Below are 27,441 nucleotides of genomic sequence, written 5' to 3' on the forward strand. Positions count from 1 at the left end.
TCATGTACATAAAGAAAAGCGCTGTTTGTTTTTTTTCAAGCCAGGCACTGCTTTGATCAATGAGAACATGCATTTCATAAGAAGCTTTGAATTTCATTTATCTTACCTTTCACATCAGGAAACTAACTCCACTCATTTTTTTTTTTTTTTTAATCCATCAAAGCCACGTGTGGACTGTCCCTCAGTTTCTCATCTGTAAATATGGGTAATAATGGCACTTTCCTTATTGGGAGAATTCCTTGAGCTCATTAATACAAGTAAGTATTTAAGTGTAGTTAAGTGTTAGCTATTATAAAAGCATAAATAAACGTTAAAGAACAAATGGATAATTAATGCTGTGCAATTAACGACAGTCCTCCCTCTCAGTGAATATTAGCCAGATTAAAACAAAAACCACAACCGCAGAGTTAAAACGTATATAATTGCCTTGGAAAGGAACTGCTTCTGGGCACTTGGGTGGTGCAAGTGGTTGAGCGTCTGGCTCTTGATTTTGGCTCAGGTCATGACCCAGAGTTGTGGGGCGGAGCCCCGTGTTGGGCTCTGGGCTGAGCATGGAGCCTGTTTAAGATTGTCTCTCTCTCTCTCTCTCTCTCTCTCTCTCTCTCTGATTCCCTTGGTCTCTCTAGAATTCTCACACAGCCTCTTAGAAAGGCCCTAATATTTATACACAACCATTACTTTAAATTTACAAAATGCTTTGTCTCAGGTAAAAATGTTTCAAACCTTAAAGATCCAAGGGGATGTGGGACCTGCAAAAGGAGACTGACTGCAAAATGGCACAAGGAACTTTCTAGAGAGATGGACTTTTTTTTTTTTTTTTTTTTTTTTAGTTTATTTGTTTTGAGAGAGAGAGGAGGACAAGCAGGGGAGGGGCGGAGAGAGAGAATCCCAAGCAGGCTCTGTTCTGTCAGTGCGGAGCCGCATGCAGGGCTTGAACTCACGAACAGTGAGATCATGACCGAAGCCAAATTCAAGATTCGACTCTAACGAACTGAGCCAAGCAATCCTTAAATGTTTATTTATTTTTGAGAGAGAGGCAGAGAGAGAGAGCACAGCAGGGGAGGGGCAGAGAGAGAGAGAGAGAGAGAGAGAGAGAGAGAATCTGAAGCAGGCTCCAGGCTTTGCACTGTCAGTGCAGAGCCCGATGCAGGCTTGAACTCATGAACCGTGAGATCATGACGGGAGCTGAAGTCAGACACTTAATCCACTGAGTCCCCCAGGCGCCCCGAGAGATGGAAATTTCTTTATCTTAATTGGGACAGTGGTTCCAGGGCTATATATGTCCCACAAACCACTAAAAACATGTGAATTTTATTAAATGGAAATTATATTTCAGTAAAGACAGAGGACCAGAAGACCAGGAAAAAGGGGCATTCAAGGGGAAAATGGATACTTATTCCAAAGAGGAGAAAACTGATTCGTGTGAAAGAACTTGCCTTAAATCTTTTAATTTCCAAAAACATCGTCTCTTTGAATGCAGAAAGTTGGCCAGTAGTATAAAAAAGCTTCCTTATGCAAGAAACATTGAGAAAAATTCAGAAGTCTTTGCCCTCGTTATCTTACGTCTAAAAAGCAGCCCTTTTTACCCCTAGATTCACTGCACAAGCTGCCCTCTTGTGGCTCGGATATGTATTTCCTAAGCACAGAATGGACAGTTACGAAGCTATTCAGGTAGCAATTGCAGCCTGCCCACAGATATTTCTTCAGGGAACTGAGCGGGGTGTGTAGGCTGCTTCCACCGTAAGAGTGGCCTTGCGTCACAGCCAAGCTTTTTAAATAACTAAGAAAAGAGGGTTACCACAAACTACGTATATGGTTTGAAGCAGGCAAGTTCAAAAGATGGTTCACCACCATTTACATTGTTGCTTAATTTTAACACACTCTATCTAGTAGGCACTTTCACTTTTGCCACATGCAATCAGTGTACCAGAAGCTAGCATGTGTCTTAGACAAGATGGGTGTCAAGAAAACAGAACTGAAAATCTCAATTCCGCCATCTTTGTACAATGTTCCCAAGATGCCTTTGCACAAAGAAAACTACCACCACCGTCACCGCCAAGAACCCCGACCCAAACACTGGCTTTTATTAACACCGGCATGTCGGGAATCTAGATGTCTTATGAAATGGGGAGCATATGTTTAAAAGAAAGGAGGGAGAGAAGAAAGAATTGGATGAGAAGGGAAGAAAGAAGGGAGGGAAGACTGAGTAGCAGATCTTTTCAAAAGGCTGCACTAAAAAAGATAAAAGATGGCACAAGCATTAACTCAAAATGGCAACATTATCCCTTTAGAAAGCAACCCATCTTCAAAGAAGACCTTTTGTAAAAGGAATATAGAAAAAGAATAAGGTTATAGATGCTCTATTTCAACATCTAGTTAAAAATTCATCTAGTCCACATACAGTAGCATCAGGCTGGACTAGCTTAAGGGTTTCACTAATTCCCAATAAATGTTGGATCCATATTCTAGCAGAGCCATCTTTCTTTTTAAATCATACGTCACTTCCCTTCTCAAAACCTTCCAACGGCTTCTCCTTACATTTGGAATAAAATCCAAAGTCCTCCCAGGACTTCTTCCCCCAGGAGGCTGCATGGCCTTCTCTTCTTCCCTTCTGCCTCACTCCCGCACCCCCACACCCATTGGGCACGCCACCAGCCTCCTGGCTGACCCTCCAATTTGCCAACTGTTTCTCACCTCCCTCCCTGCCTTAGCACTCAGGGTCACCCACACCTGGAATTTCCTTTCCCAGCCTTCTCTGTCTGGCTTTCTCTCTGACTGGATTCAGATATCTCCTGTAACATCACCTCCTCCTAGAAGCCTTCCCTGACCACTCTTAGAAAACAGCCATCCAATCACCAACCCTGCTCTCTCTCTCTCTCTCTCCTTTTCCCTATCTTTATTTTTTCTTCTTTGCACTTATAATTATCTGAAATTACATTATGTGATCATTTTTATCCCTTTTTATTATCTCCCTGCCCCAATGAAATGCAAGCACCATGAAAGAAAAGGGCTTCCTCTCCTAAAACAGAGTCTGGTAAACTAGTCAATACTCATTATCCGAGAAGTGAAATATCCCTGCTTGCAGAGATAATAAACACATATGAAACATGTTCCAGCACTTTGTCACTGTCAACAAGTCCTTCTTAAGGTCTCCCTGAATGAAGCCTCTCTTATTGCAACAAAAATCCACATCCTCTCCTTGAATCTCAGAGTGATGGGCAGTGGTTGACCAAGAAGCCAGTTGAGTAATTCTTTAGGACCACAGACTTTTGAAGGTAAAATGAAGCCTTTAAAAAAAAAAAAAAAAAAAAAACTTATAACCTACTCCAGCCTTTTTATTTTGAAGGCAAGTACAGAGGGTCAGAGAGGCCAGCTGGTTTCTCCAGGTTCACACAGAGATCGTGAACATCAACAAACACCAGCTCACTTAAAGGATGCACAGGGCCGTGCCTTGTTCGTTTCCATCATCTCAGGACCCAGCATGGTCCCTGGCCCATGGGAGGAGCTCAGCAGAAGTGTGCCTGACTGGCGACCGCCCTCAATCCTGCCGTCCGCGCTCACTCAACAGAACTACACTTCCGCTCATGATGGCTCAACTACAATTTCCTGTCCGAGAATCATTTCCAGTTACTGGTGTCATATGTCATGATTTCCTATCCCCTCTCGTTTTAAAATGCAGTCTGAAGGGCACCTGGCTGGCTCAGTTGGTGGAGCGTGCAACTCGTGATCTCGGGTTGTGAGTTTGAGTCCCACGCTGGGGGTAGAGATTACTTAAAAATAAAATCTATGATTAATAAGCTGTGGTTTGACAACATACCAAGCACAATTGTGTCTCTGGCAGATGGTTTGATTCTAACAATTCAAATAGCCCCGCATGGAAAATACCTAGGCAAAAATGGGCTATGCAAAACAATCATGAAAAAAAAAAGAAGAAAGTGGGCAGTTTATCTGGCCACGGGTGCCATGATGGTAGCGAAAGGCAGGGGCCCTCTCTGGCTCCCATTTGTTTTCTTGTAGCACTTAGCAGTGTCCCTGACATGCAGTAAGGTCCATTTGCTGAGAGGGAAAAGAGAAGAAAATGACACTGTAGACTGAATTTATACTCGGCCTGCAATAGCTCCGTAATAACAAATGAACTTACTTTATAACAACAGCTCACACTTGCTGGTGCCTTTCGTTCTCAGCCCTTTACATCTGTCTTCTCGCGGAATCTTCCCGAGACAGACACCTCACCTGAAAGGGAGATACCACAACTCTGAAAAACGAGTACTTTTTAGAAGTCACTTAGCAACCAAACCTAGGCTCGCCAGACTCTTGTAGCAAGACTCTGCAGACCTCCTTTCTTCCAATATGTCTGAGTATCCGCATGCTTTGCGGAAGAAACAGTGATGCGTTTGATTACACGATGTTGCCCCCGACCAGACCCAGCTAGCAGTACTAAGCCATGTAGAGTACATGCCACATATTGTCTTTCTAAAATCTGAAATATTCCCGATTCCAAAATCACATCTGACCCGGTGGGTTTCAGGCGAGGATGGTTCAGGCTTAACACTCACGCAGAGAAGTGAGCTGTGCACAGCCACACAGGTAAGCAGTGGCAAAGCGGGATTCCAACCCAGGCAGTCCCTGCTTGTGGCCACCGTATCATCCTCTCTCTAATCGGTGATGTCGGTGTGAACTGAAGTTATTATTACTCAACTGATTCCTGATATGGCTCCAGGAAATAGGTTTCGGCAAGGCGAATGGCTGGGGTGAGCCGGTGACCTCACCCACGAAGTCTGACCTGGACTAGCGAAGACCTCAGCTAATGAAGGCTTAGGGATAGTAACGGGAGCACAGTGGAGGTCTCAGGAAGCCATGGCCACATTCAGGAAGACAGCACTGAAAACCTGTGGCCATCAAAACCTGACCCTCTCTGAAAGCCACCCCCGGAGCTCCTGAGAAATGCTGAGGCCGACCTGCTAGGATCCGGGGATGATTTTCCCACATTCTTTTATAAAATGACTCTGTGAAGTGGGACAGGAGAGCTGTGGGTGGGGTGTGAGCAGGACAAGGTGTAAGTAGGCAGGGTGTGTGTGTGTGTGTGTGTGTGTGTGTGTGTGTGTGTGTGTGTGCATGAAAACATATGCTCATTACAAACTGACTTTATCCTGAGGCCCATAGTGCAAAACAAGTATAAATTGTGTTTCGGCTTTGATTTCTCCCTGCCAAACTAATTATTTATGGAAATAAAAGACGTTACTTAATTTGGGCCACCGGTGTTCTTACTTCAACAAGTACTTGAGGTAAACCCCATTCTTCAGATTTCAGTTCAAATACTGCTTCCTCTGAGGAGCCTTTCCCAACACGCCAAACTGGATTATTCTCCCCCGGCCCAATTCTCTCTTACATCTTGGGTGTTAAGCTTTCCCTTGCAGCCCTCATCGTGATCTGTACATAAATACTGGTGGGTTTTTTTGTTCACCGTCTGGCTGTCCCCCACCAGACTGTGGTTGCCATGAGGGGGATCTTTACCTGTTTGCTCACTTCTGTGTCTCTGGCATGCAGCACAGAACCTGACACATCCTTGTAGCTCAATAAATATTTGTTGAATGAATGAATGAGTCTTGAATTTTACAACAGACAACCAGGAACTGGCCAGCACTGCACTAGCAGACATACACCAGGTCTTCTCTCACCGTTGAATTGTGAATGTCTTATTGCCTGGGCAAATCTATCTGGCAATTCATCATACGCTGCCCTGTGACATGTTCTCTCTATGCGTCTTGAGGTGTTACCTCACCTTTTTATTCTTACTGAAATTTTAAACTGTTAAAAGGTTACCCTGAAGCTCCAAAGTGCAAGAGAGAGTCAAGCGAGACTATCTAAAGTGAACATTGGAGGCTTTGTCTAAAAAACTTTTTTAAATGGTTTTATTTTTGAGAGAGAGAGAGAGAGAGAGAGAGAGAGAGAGAGAACAGGAAGGGCGGAGAGAGTGGGAGAGACAGAATCCCAAGCGGGTTCTACACTGTCAGCGCAGAGCCTGATGTGGGGCTTGAACCCACAAATTGTGAGATCATGACCTGAGCTGAAATTGAATCGGGCACTTAATCGAATGAGCCACCCAGGTGCCCCTAAAAAACTTTTTTAATGAGTCAACAGTGCCCAGGAAGAAAGACTGAGTTGTTTAAAGATAAAATATAGGTTCTAACTTTGCTCATGAGAGTGACCAATGCAAGGGCAGAGAAAATCTTAATTCAGCAAAGTTCTTTTTAGTTCCACGAAATATCCCCTCTGCCATCCTTCAGGTCCCACCCAAACGGGGAAGGCTCTTGGTGGCACACAAGTTGGACTTTTGTTGTTCTGCTAAGTCAGGCCCTTCATTCCTGGGTAGAAAGAACACTTGTTCCTGATTTCTCAATTCCTCATTCCTGCTAGCGGCACAAATGAATAGATAAAACTCAAGTGTTGACCCTTGAACAGTGTGGGGGTTAGAGGTGCCGACTCCCTAACAGCTGAAACCCACGTATACCTTTTGACTCCCCAAGAACTTAACTACTAACAGCATACTGTTGACCTGAAACCCACTGACACCATTAACTATTTAGTCAATTAACACACATTCTGTATGTTATGTATGTTATATACTATAGTCTCACAATAAAGTAGGCTAGAGAAAAAGTTAAGACAATCATAAGGAAGAGAAAATATACATACAGTACTGTACTGTATTATGGGAAAACTTAATGTACAAGCGGACCCATGCAGTTCAAACCTGTGTTGTTCAAGAGTCACCTGTATTCCTGGTATACTTTTTACTTTTAATGTGTACTTTTTTCTGGTCAAATTTATGATAGGTGGATTTTCAAATTTAAGGTGGATTAGCAAGTAGGTCTGTGAATCATTCACCCATAGCCAGGCACTCACTTTCGGGCAGTACCCCGTTCTCATTTTCTACCCCAGCTCTCCTAGAAGCACACAGGTTAAGAACCAGACCAATCGGCTGAAATGATGTTGTCAAAACACAGCCAGCCACTCAGGATTTTCAGAGTTGCCAGGAATTTCCTAACACGGCCAAGGTGACTAATGGCGAAAGGTTTCACTAACATCCCCTGCAGAATCCGAATCGCCTCCATGAAAAGTGCAGAACCCCCTGAAAATGGTTCAAGCGGTAAGGTCAGACTTGAAAACGAAAGGGCATGGAAATTGTGCGCTGTGGCTCTCTCCACTGTCCCTTGGCACACGTGTTCCAGAGGCATGAGATTTTGCATGGCCCCGCCATTTCTGCCCACCCTCACAGGACCCGCGGAGCTCAAAGCGTTCTTGCTGGGTTGAACTTTTAAATCGAATCGGAGCTCACGCACGTGCCCTGCCTCTTCCAGCTCCCAGTGTAAGCCTGGGGGTGGGCCCACCGCCTCCCGCCCCCCAGCCCACAGCCACACAACTCACGTTGGAATATATTCTGTGCATTGTACTGATCTACGCCCTCTCTGCTGACCACCCTAACAAATCAAAGGTTGATGCAGTTCCCTTTTCTTTCATTATTTGCCGTATTTTTTAAACACCTGCTGTGTGCTGGACGCTGCATTAAAACAGGCCACGTGTCTGGTTTGAATCCTCCCAACAACCGAGCGAGGGAGGAACTGTTAGGCACACTTTCGGCGAAGGAAACTGAGGCTGAGAGATTCATCCATTCATTCATCCACCCAGTTAGTAACATTTATTAGAGGTGCACAATGCATGATCCACTCAATAACTTGAAACCTGTTTCTTCCACTCTACCATACACCAAATTTTACATGTTAACATGTCTCAAATAGCCAGTGGGTATAGTTACTCACTTTACAAGGTATTACTGAGGTGCCTGAGTGGCACAGTCAGTTAAGTGTCCGACTCTTGATCTCAGCTCAGGTCATGATCTCACAGTTTGTAAGTTCGAGCTCCACACTGGGCTGTGAGCTGACAGTGTGAAGCCTGCTTGGGATCCCGTCTCTCCTCCTCTCTGCCCCTCCCCAGCTTGTGCTCTCTGTCTCTCTCTAAAATTAAATAAATAAACTTAAAAAGATTTTTTTGAAAGCTATTATTAAATCCATTTCATGTTTTTACAATCTGTACAATCAGATTACAATGCAGAGAACAAGCCCCTGGAGAGACAATCTTCAAAATCTACCCGATGTAAAGACATGCAAAGTCAACTAGAAAGAGACTACATGGTCTGCCCAGCTCCACAACTGTAAGATTAACATAATTAAAGAAAAATTGTGACTATCAGAGGGAGGGGTGGTCCTCCTTTGGAAGCCCAGAAAAAGCTGGACAGGTAAAAGGTGACAGCGACCACTGGCACACAGATCCAGAGGGGAACTTCTGAAGTGACTGGACCTCAGAAGGTTGCCAGTCCCAATGATAACATCAGCCAACTGTGACACAGACAGAGATTGCACCAGACCAAGGAGGAAGGTGTCATTAAATTTTAGATCCCTCACCTCCAGCTCTAATTCCATGCTCTTCTGAACATGACCTGCTTCTCCCTGAACACCTCAGGTTGAGAGACAACATGTTCATTTCTCATGTGAAAAAAGTAACCTTATTTCCACTAGACACACATACTGATGGAGGGCTTGCTACAAGCCACCGCTTGCCGGATGTTCACCCACATCTTCTGCCCCAGGGCCTTACGCTGGGAGAACTTCTCATCCCCATGGTACCACTCACAGCTCCCTCTCCTGAAAGGTGGGGGGGCCACTGCCCTGCCACACTGCTTCTCAAGCTTGCCCATCACCTGCAAAACTGGTCCAAGTCAGATTCCCGGGGTTGCTTTGGACCTCCTGCATCAGCCCCACCACAGGAAGGATCTGGAAATCTCTCATGTTTAACCAGTGTTCTAGGAATTCTACTCATTGGGCAAGTTTGTTGACCACAGTTCTTTGGCAATTCATTTAGCCTATTGTGAGTGTGGGCCCAGTAAGAGGCAATATATTCAATGCAACGTGATACACTGGGGATACAGAGTTTGTAAGAAGTCTTGAGAAATAACAGTACAACAGCTTTTATTATAACCAACGTTCCTTTCTCTTCATTCCTTTGCCCCAAATCCTAGCAGGTACAGTCCCAGAAGCTTACACCCTGTCCCGTTGAAATCCCACTGGCGTAATATTCAGATCAGCTAATGTTAGGTAGCTCGAGCTAATGGTGATGTTCTCAATACTAACAAGACTCTTAGACCATTGCATTAAGCAAATGAACTCTCAATATTTTTAACAGCCAGGATGGCTCTTTCCAGGCCAGAGTCTACACAAGTTTTCATGTGCACAATAGAGTACTCCTTACAGTATGGTGATTAACATACACACAGACATATAAATCACCCACAAAACACCTCCTTTCTACTTATGACTACTCCCTAGAAACTAACACTGGTTTCAATGATACGTATTTTCCATATGGAATAGTATTGGCTCAATATACAAGACTGCTCAGAAGCAATATTATTTATAGACAAGACAACATCAATGAAGAATTCACTGCAAGGGGTTGTGAGTCATATTTGGTGGGTGTGAATGTCCAAATGCCATATTCCAAAGAAGGCGAAGTTCAATACTAAGGCAGCACAAGCAGGTAGTGTAAAATTATCCAGTGAACGGATCCACATGTTATATTAGATTGGCATGCTTTAGCCCTTCCTAAAATCAAAAGTCCATTTGATGTGATTGCTGACCTCTGAGCTGTTCACCACTCAGTGAGGTTGACTCCAAATAAATCCTTTTGCTTCATAAACAGTTAAGCATTCATAAGCATTTAAACAATGACTACTCTGATGATCTGTGGTGCTTTCCTCTTTGGCTTTTTTTTTTTTTTTTTAATGACTGAATGGCTATAACAACTATGAAAGGCTGTCTAAACTTTGTGGCTTGCTGTAATTATTCCACAGAATCTCCAGAGGCCAATTTCTTAGAATCGTGCCATCTTAAATGAGTGAAATACCTCAGATATCTCCTAGTTGATCTAGATAAGAAAATTGGGATTAAGGCAGGCCACTGGCCCAAAGTCACATGGCCAGTCAAGGTTCAGCCGGGCACAGAACCGAGGCCTCTCCCACTGCATGACGGGACTCAGAGAAGGTGGTGACCAGCAGGCAGAACCCTGGGTAGTCTTACCCACATGCTAACCTTCCACATGGTCCACTCTTTGGACTTGCTTAATCCAGAGAGGTAATAAACACTCCTCCCAGTAGGGCTTTTGTTACCAAGGCTACTTGGGTTTTTTTCTTTCCTTCTTAAAAAAAATGTATTAACTTTTTATTTTAATTCCAGTATAATTAGCATACAGTGTTATATTAGGTTCATGTGTACAACACTGTGATTCAACAATTCCATAAAACACCTCGTGCGCATCACAAGTGCCCTCCGTAATCCCCCCCATCTGTTTCGCCCATCCCACCACCGCCGTCCCTTTGGTAACTGTCAGAATGTTCTCTGTAGTTAAGAGTCTGCTTCTTGGTTTGCCTCTCTCTCTTTTTTCTTTTGTCCATTCCACATATGAGTGAAATCATATGGTACTTGTCTTTCTGTGACTGACATGTATTCCTTAGCATTATACTCTCTAGCTCCACCCCAAGGCTACTTCTTTAAGTTAAAACAAAAGAGGGATGGCACTGCAGGGGCACGTCCCCTATGCGCATCCTCCGGGCGGGCACATTCACCACTGGAACTACCTGACGTATCGGGAAGCTATGAAAAATACAAGGTATGGCGGTCTCTCCCTTCTACAGACCACAGCAAGACCACAGTTCTCACACTGCAGTTACGACTGACCATCTGACTGAACTCGAGCCAATGGATGGAGAGGAAATGAGGCACACCATGGTGTCCACCCCTAAAATCTATCACACCCTCTCTTCTAGGCTCCTTCCTGGTCTGGCTGACTGGGATAGCAGTGCCCAAGCAACTCTGGGCATCGCCATGTTGCAAAACACAAAGGCATTCTCAGTCTGAATCCCCAAATAAGTCCCTGGAGGTGAGCCACCTTGGCAACCTGCACACACACCACAACCGCGAGAAATAGATTTCTATTGAGTGAGCCACCGACATTTGGGGTTTATATGCTACTGCTATTTAGACCAGCCTAACAAGTATACGGGGAGTCTCGGAAGATTGGGAAAAGTGTGGATTTAAAAGAGGAGAAATAAATAGCACAAGTAACACGTCTATGAGTTTATCATCAACCTCAAAACAACAGGAAGGAATCAATAGCATCTGGGGAAGAGTAAAATATACCATACTTAGTTTCCTTCTAGAATACAAGAAAAATCTCTATCTTGCTTTTTAGAAAAGGTTGCTCATAAGTTGCTTTTTGAAACACAGAATGCCTTTTCCAAAGAAAGAATGTTAGGAATGATGTTCAAAACCCCTACTAAAAAATCTTTTTTGCCCAAGTGCAATGGAAATTATTCTAAAAGTAACACCCCGCTTAAGGTCCTCTGAGGCTTGAGGATCGTCAGCACACAGAGGAGGCTTGGGAAGGGGCGGAAGAGCTTCTAAGCAAGGGACCTAGGGGCCAAATGCCTAGAAGGAGGACCCCGGCATGGGTGGCTTGGGTAGGTCAGGCATTGGGAGAAGAGACAAGACAAGGGCTGGACACACTTCCTCCCGCAACCTCAGTCCTGGTGAGAACACAGAGTCCATTTGTCCACAGATGCAACATTCTTCATTCTGTACCTTGTCAAAGGAGGAAATGAATTCAGCTAAGCCTCCACAGCGGTTCTGATTTGATACCAAGTGGCAGTTTCATTAATGACCTGTGAAGCTATTTTCTCATTCATCCTGAACTGCCCCTGTGATGTTAAGCAGTACTCAGCATGATACTTGATACTACATGGTAGTGTGGTTCAGGGCAGGAATACCTCAAGGGCACTGACACACATCTAGCAGCCGACGTGGTGCTGGAGCAGGACCCTCAATGCCCCCATTAGAGCAGGCATTAACCTTTTACTTGCTGGCTTCTGGGGCAGGTCCAGAGAGGCCAGGTTGGTATCGGGGATGGGGGCTGTCGGGGGAGGTCGCACAGGAGGTTTGGAAGTTTATCTATCCAAGAAGAGGTACAGAGAGGGGCACCTGGGTGGCTCCATCAGTTAAGCGTCCGACTTCAGCTCAGGTCATGATCTCACGGTTTGAGATCTTTGAAAGGTTAAGTATCTAGCCCAAGTTCACAGAGCTAGAGGACGCCCAGTCAAGACTTCAGGCCAGTTCAGTAAGACATCACATCCTGCTATCTTACGCCCTGACCTCTACTGTCTCGGACTCTGAGACTGTAAAAGCAAAACAAGCATGCTTGCTGGGTAACACATAAAACTGTGACTAGCACAGCAAAGACATGTGCAGAAAGGATTGCAAGCCAGTGTCCAACAAAATCAAAGAAATGCAGAGGGCGCATGGGTGGCTCAGTGGGTTAAGCGTCCGACTTCGGCTCAGGTCATGATCTCACGGTTCGTGGGTTCGAGCCCTACATTGGGCTCTGTACGGACAGCTAGCTCAGAGCCTGAAGCCTGTTTCAGATTCTGTGTCTCCCTCCCTCTCTGACCCTCCCCTGCTCATGCTGTCTCTCTCTCTCTTTCTCTCTCTCTCTCAGAAACAAATAAAACATTAAAAAAATTTTTTTTAAAAAACAAAGAAATGTAGGCTAGCCGAACAGAATTAAGATAAAAGTCAGAGATTTTGGTCGTGTAACATGACGCAGTACGGGACAAGATGAGAGAGGTACAAAAATAAATGCTCATGCTAAAGAATCAAGATGCCACAAGTCTAATATCATAATATCAATTACAAAGTTATCATATTTTATAAATAAGGCAATTTCAAATGATTATTTATATATTAAACCAGACCTTAACACTGACTTCAGTTCTAATTTCACAGAATAGTTCTGAAGTCCCCAAGTGAATAAAATACTCAAGATTACCAACATCATTTTTTTTTCAAATCCTGTCCCCTACCTTATTCTTGGATGAGAATATGCAGCACTGTTAAGATGCTGCTTTGAATCAATGCAGAAATTTAACATGGTAATGAGATAATAATAATGGAGTGATACTTTAAGGAGGGAAGGTTTGGAACTAAGTTGATACATTGATCCTTAAGTTCATAACCAGGAAAATTCTGACAGAAGGACAAATAGCGCTATCAGATATTTGAAGCACAGTATAAAGTCTTACTAAATAAACAGTGTGATCAAGGAGGAATGTAACTAATATGCTAGAGTTCAAACTACTTCTACAACTACAGCTTCAAATATAAGATCCAGCGTCCAGTCAAAAAGAAACAGGTGCATCAAGACAGCATAAGTGAGAACCCACAGAAATACAGAAAACAAAACCAAACTCACACGGACACCAGGTATGGAAGTTATTAGACAGAACATAAACTCTGCTTGTTTTGCAAAATGCAATTATCTTCAAAGGATTAATAGCTGAGACTGACAACCTCCTTGGTAGCACCCACGACAGAGGCCAGAAAACAGCAGAATGTCAGTACGCTGGGAAACAAACCAAAACTGTAAACTCAGAATGCTATTTTCATTGAAAATATCTTTCAAAAATGAGTAATGACATATTCAGTCAAATGAATAGAGTCTGTCACAGTAGACTGCCCCTAAAGGATGCCCTTTAACCAGAAGGAAAATGGTCCCAGATGGAAAGCCAGAAAATATAGGTTAGAATGAAGAGCAAGAAAAATGGCAAATTTAAATATTGTTTATATCAAACAATCATAATGTCTTCTGGGTTTTAATATTTTTGAAAATATTTAATAAATTTTAAGTACTATAAAGAGTAGCATAAAGCGAGAGAAGGGGTAATGGACATAAAGGCAGCCTAGTCAAAAATAAGGTAAATGCAGGTCAACTGAGCAGCTCAGTTGGTTAAGTGTCTGACTTCGGCTCAGGTCAGGATCTCATGGTTTTTGAGTTCGAGCCCCACATCAGGCTCTCTCCTGTCAACACGGAGCCTGTTTGGACCCTCTCTCCCCCTCTCTTGCTACCCACTCTCTGCTCTCTCTCTCTTTCTGTCTCAAAAATAAGTAAATATTTAAAATAGATAGATAGACAAAAACAGAACTGTAAATCAAGAGGGATAAATGGAATGATAAAATAGAGACCTCCATACAAAAATCAAATACTGGCACATAACAGTAAGAGCAATAGAATGGAAAAGGTAATCCAGAAATATATCCAAGAACACACGGAAAATTAGGAGACAGTGGAAGAGGAATATCATGGCAGGAGAGACAGGGAGTATCCAATAAACGCTGTTGGGACATCTTGACATTCATTTAGAAAAAACAAAGTCGAATCTCTACCTCCTATTCAGACCAAGAAAAGTATCGAATGGATCAAATATACAAATGTGAAAAACTAAACCACAAAGTTCTATGAGAAAACATGGAAAGATTCTCTCATAACCTTGAAATTAGAAAGTTCTTTCTACTATGACTCATAAACCAAAAGCCATAATAAAAAATTGATAAATTCAACTACATACACAAAATTTTTAAGCCACAAACAAAACCAAGCAATAAAGGAAAATATCCACAATTGACATCACAAAGGGCTTGTTTTGGTAATATATAAAATGCTTACACAAATCAATGAAAAATGATCAACAGAGGTGCCTGGGTGGCTCAGGTCACAATCTCAAGGTTCATGAAATTGAGCCCTGCATCAGGCTCTCGCAAAATAAATAAACATTTTTTAAAAGTGCTCAATAAAGCAATAGAATAATGGGCATAGGAAATGATCAGTGACAAACTACAAATAATCTTTGCTTTCTGAAAATATGCAAATTAAAATACAATGAAATATTTCTTACTATCAGATTGGCAAAAAAATCCAAAAGTTTGAGACTAACATATTAGCATAATATATTGGAAGACTGTGGGAAAACTGGTACTTTTATACATTTTCAATAGGAGTATATCTTGGTGCAACCCCTATGGAGGACACTTATCCATATTATATTATATATCTGTTAATTATTCTACATCCATTTATCTATTATAATTACAATCGCATATACTCATTAAACTAGCGATTCTACTTTATTTATCCTACAGATATATTTCATCCTTATGCAATGACGTGTACATAATTTATTTTAGCACCGTTTTTAATAGCAAAAGACTGGAAAACAACCAAATGTCCATCAACAGGGGGCTAGTTAAATAAATCATGGTAAATCCATACAATGGGATACTATGTGGTTATTTTTTTTAATATCAATGTGGAAGCCCTGACATACTGAGATTGAGAGATCTCCAAAATGTATTGCTAAGTGAAGAAAAACAAGTTCAAAACAATTCACCTAATAGTCTGCCTTTTGTGGAAAAAGCGAGGGGGAATAGAAGCTTTAAATGTACTTACGTGCATAGAATAAAGAAATTCCTGAAGGACTGATAAGAAACTAAGAACGGCTGATATCCACACCTAGTTTACTTGGATGAAATAATTTAACAAGGAAAAAGTTCTGTCTTCATCATTATGCATTCTGTGTCCATTTAATTCTCCTGCGAAACTCCTTGTTTATTCATTTAAAAGTACACTATATTAAAATTCACCACAAAATTGTGGAAGTGTTTTCCATCCCTAGTGAGAACTGAACAGGAGAAAAGTTAATATGGCAAGCACATATTACAAGCATTTTTTAAAGATGTGTAATTCCAAAACATTGTCTGCATTATCTCTGGGTTGTGGCTTTACAGATGATTTTTATTCTCTCCTTTTTGTTTGTCTCCTCTAGTGGACTGTGTTATTTTTATAACAGATTAACTTTTTTTCTGATAAAATACATATTATAAAGAGGAAATTGACTTCAGTGGGGAAGAAAAGGAAGAAACTGACTTTGAGGGTAAGTAAAAACTGGAACACTTTATTAATAAAGATAACTGAAATTTCCATTTCTGCAAAACTTTATAAATAGTATTAGACATCTTTGGTTTAAATATTCATTTGTTAAAGGCCAAAAGATGGATCAGATGGTCTTCTGCCACAAAGGTGTTACAGCGACTGGAGAACAGTGTTCTGAATATTTGTTCACTTAAGTAGTTAGAAAGAAAGGGGCTGACTGAACAGGTAGAATAATCTAGGTTGTGCAAACAGTCTTTGTTCTGTGGCCTCTCTGCGGGTGCTCTGGGTCATTAGACTTAAGATTTAAATTTTTTTCTCATTTTCTTTATCTTATAGAGAAAGAGCAAGTGCATGTCCATGTGCGAGTAGGGGAGAGGCGGGGGGGTGGGGAGAGAAAGGGTAAGGAGGAAAGAGAATTTCAAGCAGGCTCCACACTCAGTGCAGAGCCAGATGAGGGGCTTGATCCCATGATCCAGGGATCAGCCATGACCCGAGCTGAAATCACAAGTCGGACACTCAACCGATTGAGTTATCCAGGCACCCCAAGACTTTTAAGATTTCACATTTTCTCCAAGAAGGTAAGGAGCTCCTTTTAAAAGCTTTTACACAGATTATAATTTCATTATTTCAGAAGCAGCCCGAGCAAAGCTAGTACCATGAAAGGAAACAAGCTTTCCAGTACGAAGATCAAATTTAATTATAGGTTGCTAAGAAAACTTTTAGTTGCTTGATTCCAGTGAACCTCAGAGAACACCCTTCTGAGACAAACGAAGAAGCTGAGGCAAGAAAGGATTTCCACTGATTCTAAAAATCTCAAAATGACTTCTTCCAGACCGTTAGACAAACTTGTGTTCTATAGGTATGTTTCCGAATTTCAAAAGTTATCAGATGATCGTGAACGAAAGGAGCAAGAAGAGTGAGGCAGCTATCAAAATATTAGGAGGGGCAGGGGCACCTGAGTGACCCAGTCAGGTAAGCATCTGCCTTCAGCTCTGGTCATGATCTCGCAGTTCGTGAGTTCAAGCTCCGTGTAGGGCTCTGTGCTGACAGCTCAGAGCCTGGATTCTGCTTCAGATTCTGTCTCCCTCTCTCTCTGCCCCTCCCCCATTCTCTCTCTCTCCCTCTCTCTCTCTCAAAAATAAAAATAAACATTAAAAAATATTTTAAATATTAGGGGGGGCCAAACTGGGGGGAAAGAACAAAAAATGAAAAGACAGGTTACAAAGATGGTCAGGTGGTCCTTTTCCTAATACATGGGAGCTATTATGAACCCTGGAGCAATGGGTCTCAGCTGGGGCCACTGGGCCCCCCACCCCCACCTCACAGGTTATTTGGCAAAGCCTGAAGACATCTTTGGTGGCGTCTAGAGGGTAGAGGCCAGGGACGCTGCTAAACATCCTACAACGCATAGGACAACATCCCCCAATAACCCAAAACAGCAACTGTGCCAAGGGCTGGGAAACCCTGACCTGGGGGCAGGCTACTGGTCCCACAGAAACGCTCAACAAACAAGATCATTCACAAAGGGAATATCATTACCATAGCTACCTATAAGGAAGTATCGCCTGAGTAGCTAGCTATCCACAAAGAAGTCTCACCAAACTATCCAGCTTTGAAATTTGAGTTATGGTTTTGTCTTTAATCCCCCCCAGGCCACTTCGATCCGGGCCTACTGTGTGCCAAGGGTGACCATCCCCTGCGGGTCTGCCCGGGCCTGTCGTGGTGTTAGCACTCAGAAGACGAGCAAAGCTATCCTGTTGGCCAAGGGCACGGTGCCTTTTTGGTCATCTGGAATTTGTCTCTTTTGAAGAGAGAAATCGCGTTTCTTCATGGTCTTCTCTGGGCTTTCTCTGTGCCTCTTCTCACACATAACAAGCTTCCATGGCCTGGATCCAGGAAGGAAAGAAAGGGTGTGACCTCTCAGAGGCTCTGTGTGCCTGGTGGCTGCCTCTTGGCAAACAGCCCCGGTGGGAAGGATGGAGCTTCCCGGGGCCTGTGGTTGTCAGGAGTTCCTCTCATTTTACCCCCACCCAGGTCAGTGGTCCAGCCCCTCCTCTGGATGGGCTCTTACCCTGGAGGCGCACAGAGCTTGCTAAGAGGCAGGGTGTGCAATCAGCACTGTGGGGCCACCTTTCCTAAACTCCTCCTGGGGCGGAACAGCAGGCACTGGAATGCATTCCTTTCTCCTTATCTTTCCTAGAACATACTCTCATCAGCCTATTATTCATAAATGTGAAACATTTTAATTCTGTCCTCTGATGCATCCTTTCTGATCAATGGACATAATAAATACGAAGGCATTTCACAAACCATAAAATACAAAATAAAGGTAACATATCAATGTCATAATGAGAAATAATTTGTGTTTGAGGTTAGCAATGGGGGGCTGTTTCTCTTTCTTATGAAACCTTTTCAATTATCATGTGGCAGGCACTGTTATAAGCACTGCGTATATGTTATCTTACATAACATTCATGATCTTATGAAGTGTTATTATGATGACGCCCATTTTACAGATGAGGAAACGGAGATCCGATGATATTAAATGACTTTCCCAGGATCACAGAGCTGGGGGCACTGAGAGATCAGATTCAGGCAGGCTGGCTCCAAAGTTCACACTAGATGCTACCTGTCGCTCAAGCCATTCCAGGAAACGGAAGGGAGTTGCTCAAATAAAGGGCTTTCCCCCTCCCACAATGAATCATTAACTTTCAGCCCACTCCATGCATTTGGTGGCCTGAGGGTCACATGCTAGAGTAGAAACTCTAAGTGAGTCACTCATGAACACATGACTGTGTTCTTAGTTCCTTCTGGGTTCACTTCCTGAAATAGCCTTCCTCGAGTGCTGAGCCAACAAATGGATTGGGACCAGTTTCAGTTCTGGGAAAAAGGCTAAATTCCATCTAGCCAATCACTGCGACCACACTCCAGCTCTCTGTATGCTAGTGACCTTCGTCTCACACTGGCCACAGGGACTTCCTCAAACTGGGAAATGCCTTCCCACAAGCGTCCTTAGCCAACAGCAGGTTTGCAGATTAACCACCTTGCAGGCAGTTTCAGAAAGATCACAGAGTTAATAGTTACATGAAGACAGTTCTGGAAACAACTCAGGTGTCAGCCCAAACAAATGCAGGTAATAGGCACCTGGTCAGTTTCCATGAAAAAATAAAAGGTGTTCCTCTCCACCATTTATCCTCTCTCTCTGTGTCCCAATTTTTTAAAAAAAATCCCGCGTTCCCTTCCCTGGTCCTCTCTATGGTGTTTCACGCCTTAAAAAAAGATGTCTGGGATAACCTGATAGTTCCAAAGAGGCAGGAATGCAGCCAAACAAGAACCTAAAAAACCCCCAGACCTCTGCCTTATCACAGACACTTTCACTGGGCACAAATCTTATGATTAGATAGATGTAGGGCCACTGTGCTATTACCTGGTAGAGACACCAACACACACTAATTCTCTCCCTGATCAATAAATGAGAGCTGTTCAATAAATGATCTCCCTCTGATGCCATTTTCTACTTTTATTCATTTTCAGTTTCCTCAGCTTCTTCTCTCTATACCCTTACCTCGTGTCAGAGTTTACTTATATTTCATCATTCTTATATCTGAAAGCTTATCTTTTTGGCCTTTTCTAGAATTTTCTCTTTCACCTTACTTCTAGAGTTACCATATTACTTAGACTATATCAAGAGAACAGGAGACTAACCTCTGTGCTTCAGTTCCTCCATCTGGAAACGGTGCTAGAACAGTACTTGCCGTGAGGACTGACGGAGGTAATGTTCATAAAGTACTTGGCACAATGCCTGGTACACAGTAGGCACTCAAAACACGATTACCGCAATCAATGAACAAACACCCTCGATTGAACAAAATCTACTGGTTCAAATTGTCTACGTAGGTAAAGGTCTGTTTAATCACTTAAAAGTAATTATGAAAACGACACTCTGACTTCAGGAAGAACTCAGTAATTCACTGGGCCCACTGTGTGGAGGCCCTTCAGATCGGAGCGCCTCGCCACACACGTGTGTAGAGCCACATTAACAAGAAGCTCTAGGGAAAACCTCTGAAGCATTTTTCCCCAGGGATCCTTCTTTGCTGCCATATTCTCCAATGCTCTTGCAGTTAACTATGTTGGGAAAGTGGACATTAGGGCGATTACTGACCAGCAGAAATACAGAACATCTTCTCCCATACTGACCGTTACAGAAAATTTTATGCAAATTCAAATATTTTTTTTTTGAAACCAGAAATACTTTTAGAGTACTAGCAAATTCTAATTCTAATTCGAACTCTAATATACCAAATATCACAGGCCTCTCTCCACTACGAAGTCTTCCTCTAACTAAACTTAGTTATTAGTGAAATCAAATAATTCCACCTCATGGTTATTGTCCAAATTTGTTTACTTCCACTTAAAAAAAAATCTTGTTGCAGCAACTTCCTACTCAACATGTCTCTAGAGGTAAGGGAAACAAAAGCAAAATTGAACGATTGGGACTCATCAAGATAAAAAGCTTCTGCAAGGCAAAAGAAACAATCAGCAAAACTAAAAGGCCACCAACAGAATGGGAGAAGATATTTGCAAATGACATCTCAGATAAAGGGTTAGTATCCAAAATCTATAAAGAACGTAACCAAACTCAACACCCCAAAAACAAATAATTTAGTGAAGAAATGGGCAAAAGACAGACACTTCCCCAAAGACATCCAGACGACGAACAGATACATGAAAAAATGTTCAACATCACTCATCATCATGAAAATACAAATTAAAACCACAATGAGATACCACCTCACACCAGTCAGAATGGCTAAAATTAACAACTCAGGCAACGACAGATGTTGGCAGGGATATGGAGAAGGGAATCTCTTCTGCACTTCTGGTGGGACTGCAAGCTGGTGCGGCCACTCTGGAAAACAGTATGGAGGTTCCTCAAAAAATTAAAAGTAGAACTGCCTTATGATCCAGCAAGTGCACTACTAGGTATTTAACCAAGGGATACAGGTGTGCTGTTTCGAAGGGGCACATGCACCTCGATGTTTACAGCAGTGCTATTGACAACAGCCAAAGTATGGAAAGAGCCCAAATGCCAACGATGGATGAATGGATAAAGAAGATGTGGTATATGTATACGGAGTATTACTCAGCAATCAAGAAGAATGAAATCTTACCATTTGCAACTACATGGATGGAACTAGAGGGTATTATGCTAAGCAAAATTAGTCAGAGAAAGACAAATATCATATGACTTCACTCTTATTTGGAATTTAAAATACAAAACAGATGAACATAAGGAAGGGGAAGCAAAAATAATATAAAAACAGGGAGGGAGACAAAACATAAGAGATTCTTAAATACAGAAAACAAACTGAAGTTTGCTGGAGGGGTTGTGGATGGGGGATGGGTTAAATGGGTCAGGGGCATTAAGGAGGACACTTGTTAGGATGAGCACTGGGTGTTATACACAGGGGATGAATCACTGGAATCTACTCCTGAAATCATTATTGTACTATACGCTAACTAACTTAGAGGTAAATTTAAAAATAAATAAATTTTAATTTAAAAAAATAAATAAAATAAATAAATAAAAAATCTTGGAATCCAGGTCACGTATCTGTGTGCCTGAAGAAGTAAAGAAGAGTAAACTCTTCCTCATTTTCCGTCTTTAAGTTCCTAATACAATCTCTTCGCTGTGAAAGATAACTGAACAATACAACATTAAATGAGTTGAGGGTCTTCATTTGGAAGAGTTCTTCTGAACATTACAGATGAACCTTTTGGATACCAAATGAGGAACCTCAGAAACATGGTGGAGGCCCTATGGCCGTAAGTAGAGTGACAGTGGATCTCCAGTTGGATGGAGACGGGTCTTGAAATCATGGCTGCCAGTATCCTCCAACGAGTCACCAACTGGGGGCTGCAGTCACTGGCATTCCCTGATGGTGTCAGCTGATTCCTGCTGGCCTTTTCCACCTCCTTCTCTCATGCTTCTCTGTAGTGGCTTACTTCCCGCCACATGGCCTAGGAGAATGATTCTTATCTACCCTCAGTCCGATCCTCCCGGCTGACCAGCTCCACAGTCCCATGCTCACTCCGCGGCAGGCTTCAAATAGCAACCCCGGCGGTCTTCGTCTGAGGCTGTCTATCCATGCATGTAGCAAGAACCTGGCCCTTAGCTTCCTGAATTGACCTTTCTTGCTGATGACTTTATGTCCATCTCAAACACAAAACTGCCTTAATTATACCAACTCCATGAGATTGCTGATGTCACGTCAAGTAGCCCAGTGCCCGATAGGAGCTCAAAAGAGGTAGCAGGTATTATTTTCTGTTGTATTTTGGGACTCATGGTCTACATTATAAGCTCTCAACAAATGGTAAGGAAAAGATTATGTTACAACTTCACTTTGCCGTTTTAACACAAATTAAATACCCTTTTTGTTTGTTTGTTTCTAAAATATATTCCTTGGCAGGACAACATAGCATCACTATTGCTTCAGTCTTATTATCAGCCCAGAGTAGAGTAAGCTGAAACTTAAAAAGTGCTCTAGAAGATTCACCAATTGTCTCTTTCCCTACAGAGATGTTTTTCTGAGCAGGGAAGCAAATGTAGTCTTAGGATTGTGATCATAAATGATGCAATAAAACAGGCAAAGCAACACCCAAAAATGATCATCTAGCATTGATGCCCACCAGGCACTGGGGTACTATGAAAATGCTATTATGGAGGATTTGGTTGTTGCCTGTCATTCCTAAGATTTATTTACCCACAATACTCTGGTTTCAGAACATACCCATTTAGCAAGTTTTCATATACCATTCAGTTACACTCAAAGTTCACACATAATTGAGGAAAAATCTCCTATCACGTCACTCTAGGCCCTTAAAAGGAGTTGTAAGCATGTTCTCTGTTTTCCAATACCTTTCTCTCACTGGCACCACTGAAGTGTATAAAATAATTAAATAACAGAACGAAACAGTGCTTGATTAAGTGACAAAGTAAATGGCATGGACATCATATGATTTCTCTCTTCTCGCCCCTCCACATGTACTCGGCACCCTTTTTCCAACACCATTTTGTATCTCTGGAGGCTGATCCATGTGGACTACAGCCCCTTACCCTCTGCTACCCTACAGAATTGAGCCAAAGGAGGCAGAGGCCGAAGACGAGAGCCTGGGAGTAGATCAAGGTCAGATATTCATTCTCTCCCTTCTGGGTGACGAAAGGGTGGCTGCAGCTCTTTACCGCGGCTCCTGACAGGGCCCCCTTCATTTGACTAGTTTCCTTGGGTTCTTGGCAGTACTTTACAATCTCTTGTTGGTTTCCCTAAGCCCTGATAATCCCTTTATTAATTTCTCCTCAATTATCCTGTTGAGTGTACATCTGTTTCCTACTGGAATCTGACTGGGGTAGCTGTCTCCCCTTCCTCCCACAAAGATACAATCACGCTAGAAACTGGAGTTTGTTTCAAAACAACTTATCAGAAATGGGGGTGGGGTGGGTCAAGGGGGAACACCTTAATTTAAGGATATTTTGCCAAGATTTCAAGCTCTTAGAACGAATATCTAATGAGCACCTGTAATGTGGACGCACAGTGCTGGGTGTTGGGAACAACAGAAACCAAGAGCTTACATGCTATTGGGAAGAAACAACTACACCTAAGTAATCAAGTATTATCACTTGGCAGCGGAAGTGCTGTGATGTCTAGAGAGCAGGGTAATGGATGGAGATGAACAGCAAGGAGTCTGAGAAAGGGGGTCCGAGAAGGCCACTTTGAGATATCAGCACTGAGAGCTGAGTGAAGAAAAGGAGAGAGAGTAGTGGAGACCTGAGGAAAGAACATTCTAGGCACAAACAAGTGCAAATGTCCTGCAATAGGAACAAGTTATATTCGTTTGTTTTGTCTGGAAGCCCAGAAACAGGAGTCTGGTGATAGAGGCCGAGGTGAGGCAGCCAAAGTGGGGTAAGTGGCCCGGGATCCCAGAGCAAAGGGCTCACGCGCCATGGTAAGGAGTTTGGGTTTCATTCTAAATACAAGAAGATGCCGCTGGAGAGTGTTAAGCTTTGCAGAGGGATATGTGGGAAGATGAAGAATGAGAAAGCATCACATAGAGGTGGTTTGTCTGCATCTTGGAGGAAGACTCCTCCCCGGTTGGTACCATCTACTTGTCACAGGATGAGGGTGAGGTCGGTGAGAATAAGTTGTCCCCTATCAAAAGAGAGCCCATAACCCTGACAGAAAGTTTTTAAGTTTACTTATTCGAGAGAGACAGAGAGAGCGAGTAAGCAAAAGAGGGACAGACGGAGGGAGAGAACTTCAAGCAGGCTCCGCGCGCCAGCACAGAGCCCCCAACACACGGCTCGAACCCACGAACCGTGAGATCTTGACCTGAACCGAAACCAAGAGTCGGATGCTTCACCGACTGAGCCACCCGGACGCTCTGGACACAAAGTGCCTTAAAAGATAACCTCGAAAGCATGCTGAGCATGGAAGCGGGTGGAGAGGGCTGCTGGTGGCATCAGTCGTAACGGTCCCGCAAGAGGGAAAAGCGCGGGAGGAAGCAGCAGCAGCTATACCAGAAGCCGTGGGCCCAGCCTCCTCCGGCCTTGCCCTGGCGAGCAACTACCCTCCCCATACCCCGCACGCACCTCATTCTTTATCCCCTAGGCCTGCTTCCCTTCCCTGTGCCCACCTGAGCAAGGGGGTCGCCATCCCCCAAGTCACCGTGCAGGAATTCTGGCTGGCGTCTGATTCCCAGTCCCTCCCTGCCTTCACCCAGTGAGTCACCAAAGCTTCTGAGCCCCCTTCCCGCTCCCAGACGTGATCTTTTTTTAAAATTTTTTTTTAATGTTTATTTATTTTTGAGAGACAGAGACAGAAAGTGAGCAGGGGAAGGCCAGAGAGAGAGGGAGACACAGAATCCAAAGCAGGCACTAGGCTCTGAGCTGTCAGCACAGAGCCCGATGCGGGGTTCGAACTCGCAAACCGCAAGATCATGACCTGAGCTCAAGTCGGCTGCTTAAACCGACTGAGCCACCCAGGCGCCCCGGTCTTTTTTTTTTTTTTAAAGAAATTAATTAGTTATATTTTTAAACTGAGAGATAACTGACCCAGAACATCATATTAGTTTAAGGTGTACAGCATAGTAATTTGGTATCTGTATATATTACAAAATGATCACCACAGTAAGTCTGGGTAACTTTTCCCACCACCGCAGAGTTACCTTGACTCTCCAGATCTGGCCCCTCCTCTCTATCCCAAAGCCAACCTCGTGGCTCAGAGTCTTCACTCAAGATTCTCAGAGCAGCTTCCTTACAGGATTCCACCCCTAACTCCAGTCCTCGTTGCCGAAGCAATCTTCCCAAACCTGGGATTGAGGCTGCGTCACGCATAACACCAACTAGTTAGCAGAGCACAGGGAGTCCTCCGGGATCAGGTCTCCGCCCCTTCTCCAGGCTGATGTCTCAACCTCATCCTTCTGTGCTGTGACCCAACGATTCCTTCTAAATTACTGACATCTCCAGGACACACTGTTCTGGCTTCAGGCTGTTTCACGTGTCTCTCCCAGGCCCTCTTCCTGACTCTTCTCCAACCTGAGGTCCTATTCTTAATACCTGCTCCCTGGTCAACAGATCATGGGTCACTCAGTCTTTCCTGATCCTACGCTGGTAGCACCCATCTCATTACTGCTCCTGCGCACACAGGACTCTCTGCCAACTTCTATCGGGGTGCCTGTGACATGTGATCCTGATTTATAAACTGTCTCCCTTAACTGTTTAGAAAGCGCCTTAGAGGCAGGAGCCTTTGTATTGACAGCACCTAGCAGAGAACCTGGCACACAGTAAGTGCTCAATACGTACTCTTTAATAAAACCTTAGTAGAGATACGGAATGCGCCAAGTACAGAATACACAAAGAGAAGAGAAACTTCAAGATCAAAGGCTGACTGGAGACTGGAGCAAAGAAGAAAAAAGGAGAAAAGAACAAAGTAAGGTCAAGGATGAGCACATGGAGAGTAGGTGGAACAAGTAATTTTTACAAAACACCGCTGACGCAGCCTTCCAGATCCAACAGCAAGATGGCAGGTGGGGTCTTTGAGGACAATCGTGGGTACTTTATAAGGCCAATGATAATAATACCACCACCACCACCACAACTTCAACATCAACCACCACAATTATCAACAACTGAGCAGTTCTCATGTGCCCAGCGCTTTCCATGGGTTATATCTTTTAATCCTCGTAACGATGGTATCATGAAGGGACCATTACTGTCCCTTCTACAGATAAGGAAACCAAGGTTTCGAATTTAAAATACTAGTGCAAGGTCACACCACTAGAAAATGCAGATCTAGAATTCAAGCCTGGGTCTGCCTGACTCTAAAACCTGAGCTTTTAACCACAACTACTATGGTGCTTATCACATATTATTTAAATGCTTTATAGTATTATCTATAACCAGACTGATTAATCATACTGTTGAATGGCTCTCTTAACCAGTTGAATTGTTTAAAATTTCAAAGCTTAGATTATGAGATTTCCCCCATAGTGAATAGAATTAAATATGTGATGTAGTTTTGCAGTCAAAAAGAATCATAGACCACCTGGGTTTGACAAGCTTAAAAAAAACAGAAATGTTAAATATATTTTGTGATTTGCTATGGCAAAGAATCTGTTGTTCATGTTTTCAAACGTGCTCATTGCGATGCTCTCACAAGGTAAACTGGTAAGAACCCTGTGTGGACCATGACATAGAACCTTTCATTCCAATCCAACAGACCATACTGTTCTGTATTAATATCATGCAAGACACTTATGTTTTAAATTTTATGGTAGTCACATTTAAAAAGTACAAAACCAGGCAACATTCATTTTAATATGTTTTCTTCCACCCAACGTATCCAAAACATTATCATTTCGACATGGAATCCAGATAAAAACATTAAGGGGCTCCTGGCTGACTCAGTCAGTTGGCACACATGGCTCTTGATCTTTGGGTTGTGAGTTTGAGCCCCCCGCTGGGGACAGAGTTTACTTAAAAATAAAAAATCTTTAAAATATGTATGCATAATTATTAATTACTAAGTGAGATATTTCACATTCACTTTTTTTTACAGTCTTCAAAATCTGCGTATTTCACGCTTATAGCACATCCCACCTTGAATGCAAAATTTTCATGAGAAATAATCCCTATTGCCTAAAATTTACAGTTGAAAAAGTAGATCTACACACCGAAGCTGCTCCAAACATACTTACAAGCTGCTTCGGTCTTTGGATTGAATGAAAATAAAAAACTCAGCTCAGTCACCCTCGCCGTATTTCAGTAGCCACCAGGAGCAAGGGGCTGTTGTGTTGGACAGCACCGGCTATTGATCATAGGGTTAGTTGGTTTTTGGGGTTTTTTTTTCAAATGCTCTAAATGGAAAGGTCAGAAAGCTGAAAGGCATGCAGGCTATAATGTGAAATGACTGTTCCCTACTTACAGGGTGAATGCCTTAGGATTCACCACTTCCATTCATGTTGTGCAACCTGTGGTTGAAAAATAAGACCAAATAACTGCAAAGCACATTATTA

At 43.0% G+C, this 27,441-nt stretch overlaps 1 protein-coding gene across 2 annotated transcripts in view; it reads right to left on the reverse strand.

The window, feature by feature from the left end:
* Positions 1-27,441, reverse strand: part of RBM47 (RNA binding motif protein 47) — a 156,417-nt gene that overhangs the window by 91,988 nt on the left and 36,988 nt on the right. For both annotated transcript variants that reach the window (XM_039226994.1, XM_039226993.1), the window contains exon 3: positions 4,142-4,233. The gene's annotated coding sequence lies outside the window, so the exon portion shown is untranslated. The remainder of the gene's footprint in view (positions 1-4,141; positions 4,234-27,441) is intronic.

This window comes from Hyaena hyaena, unplaced genomic scaffold (assembly GCF_003009895.1).
Source record: "Hyaena hyaena isolate Hyena2069 unplaced genomic scaffold, ASM300989v1 scaffold_24, whole genome shotgun sequence".
NCBI classification, from domain to species: domain Eukaryota; kingdom Metazoa; phylum Chordata; class Mammalia; order Carnivora; family Hyaenidae; genus Hyaena; species Hyaena hyaena.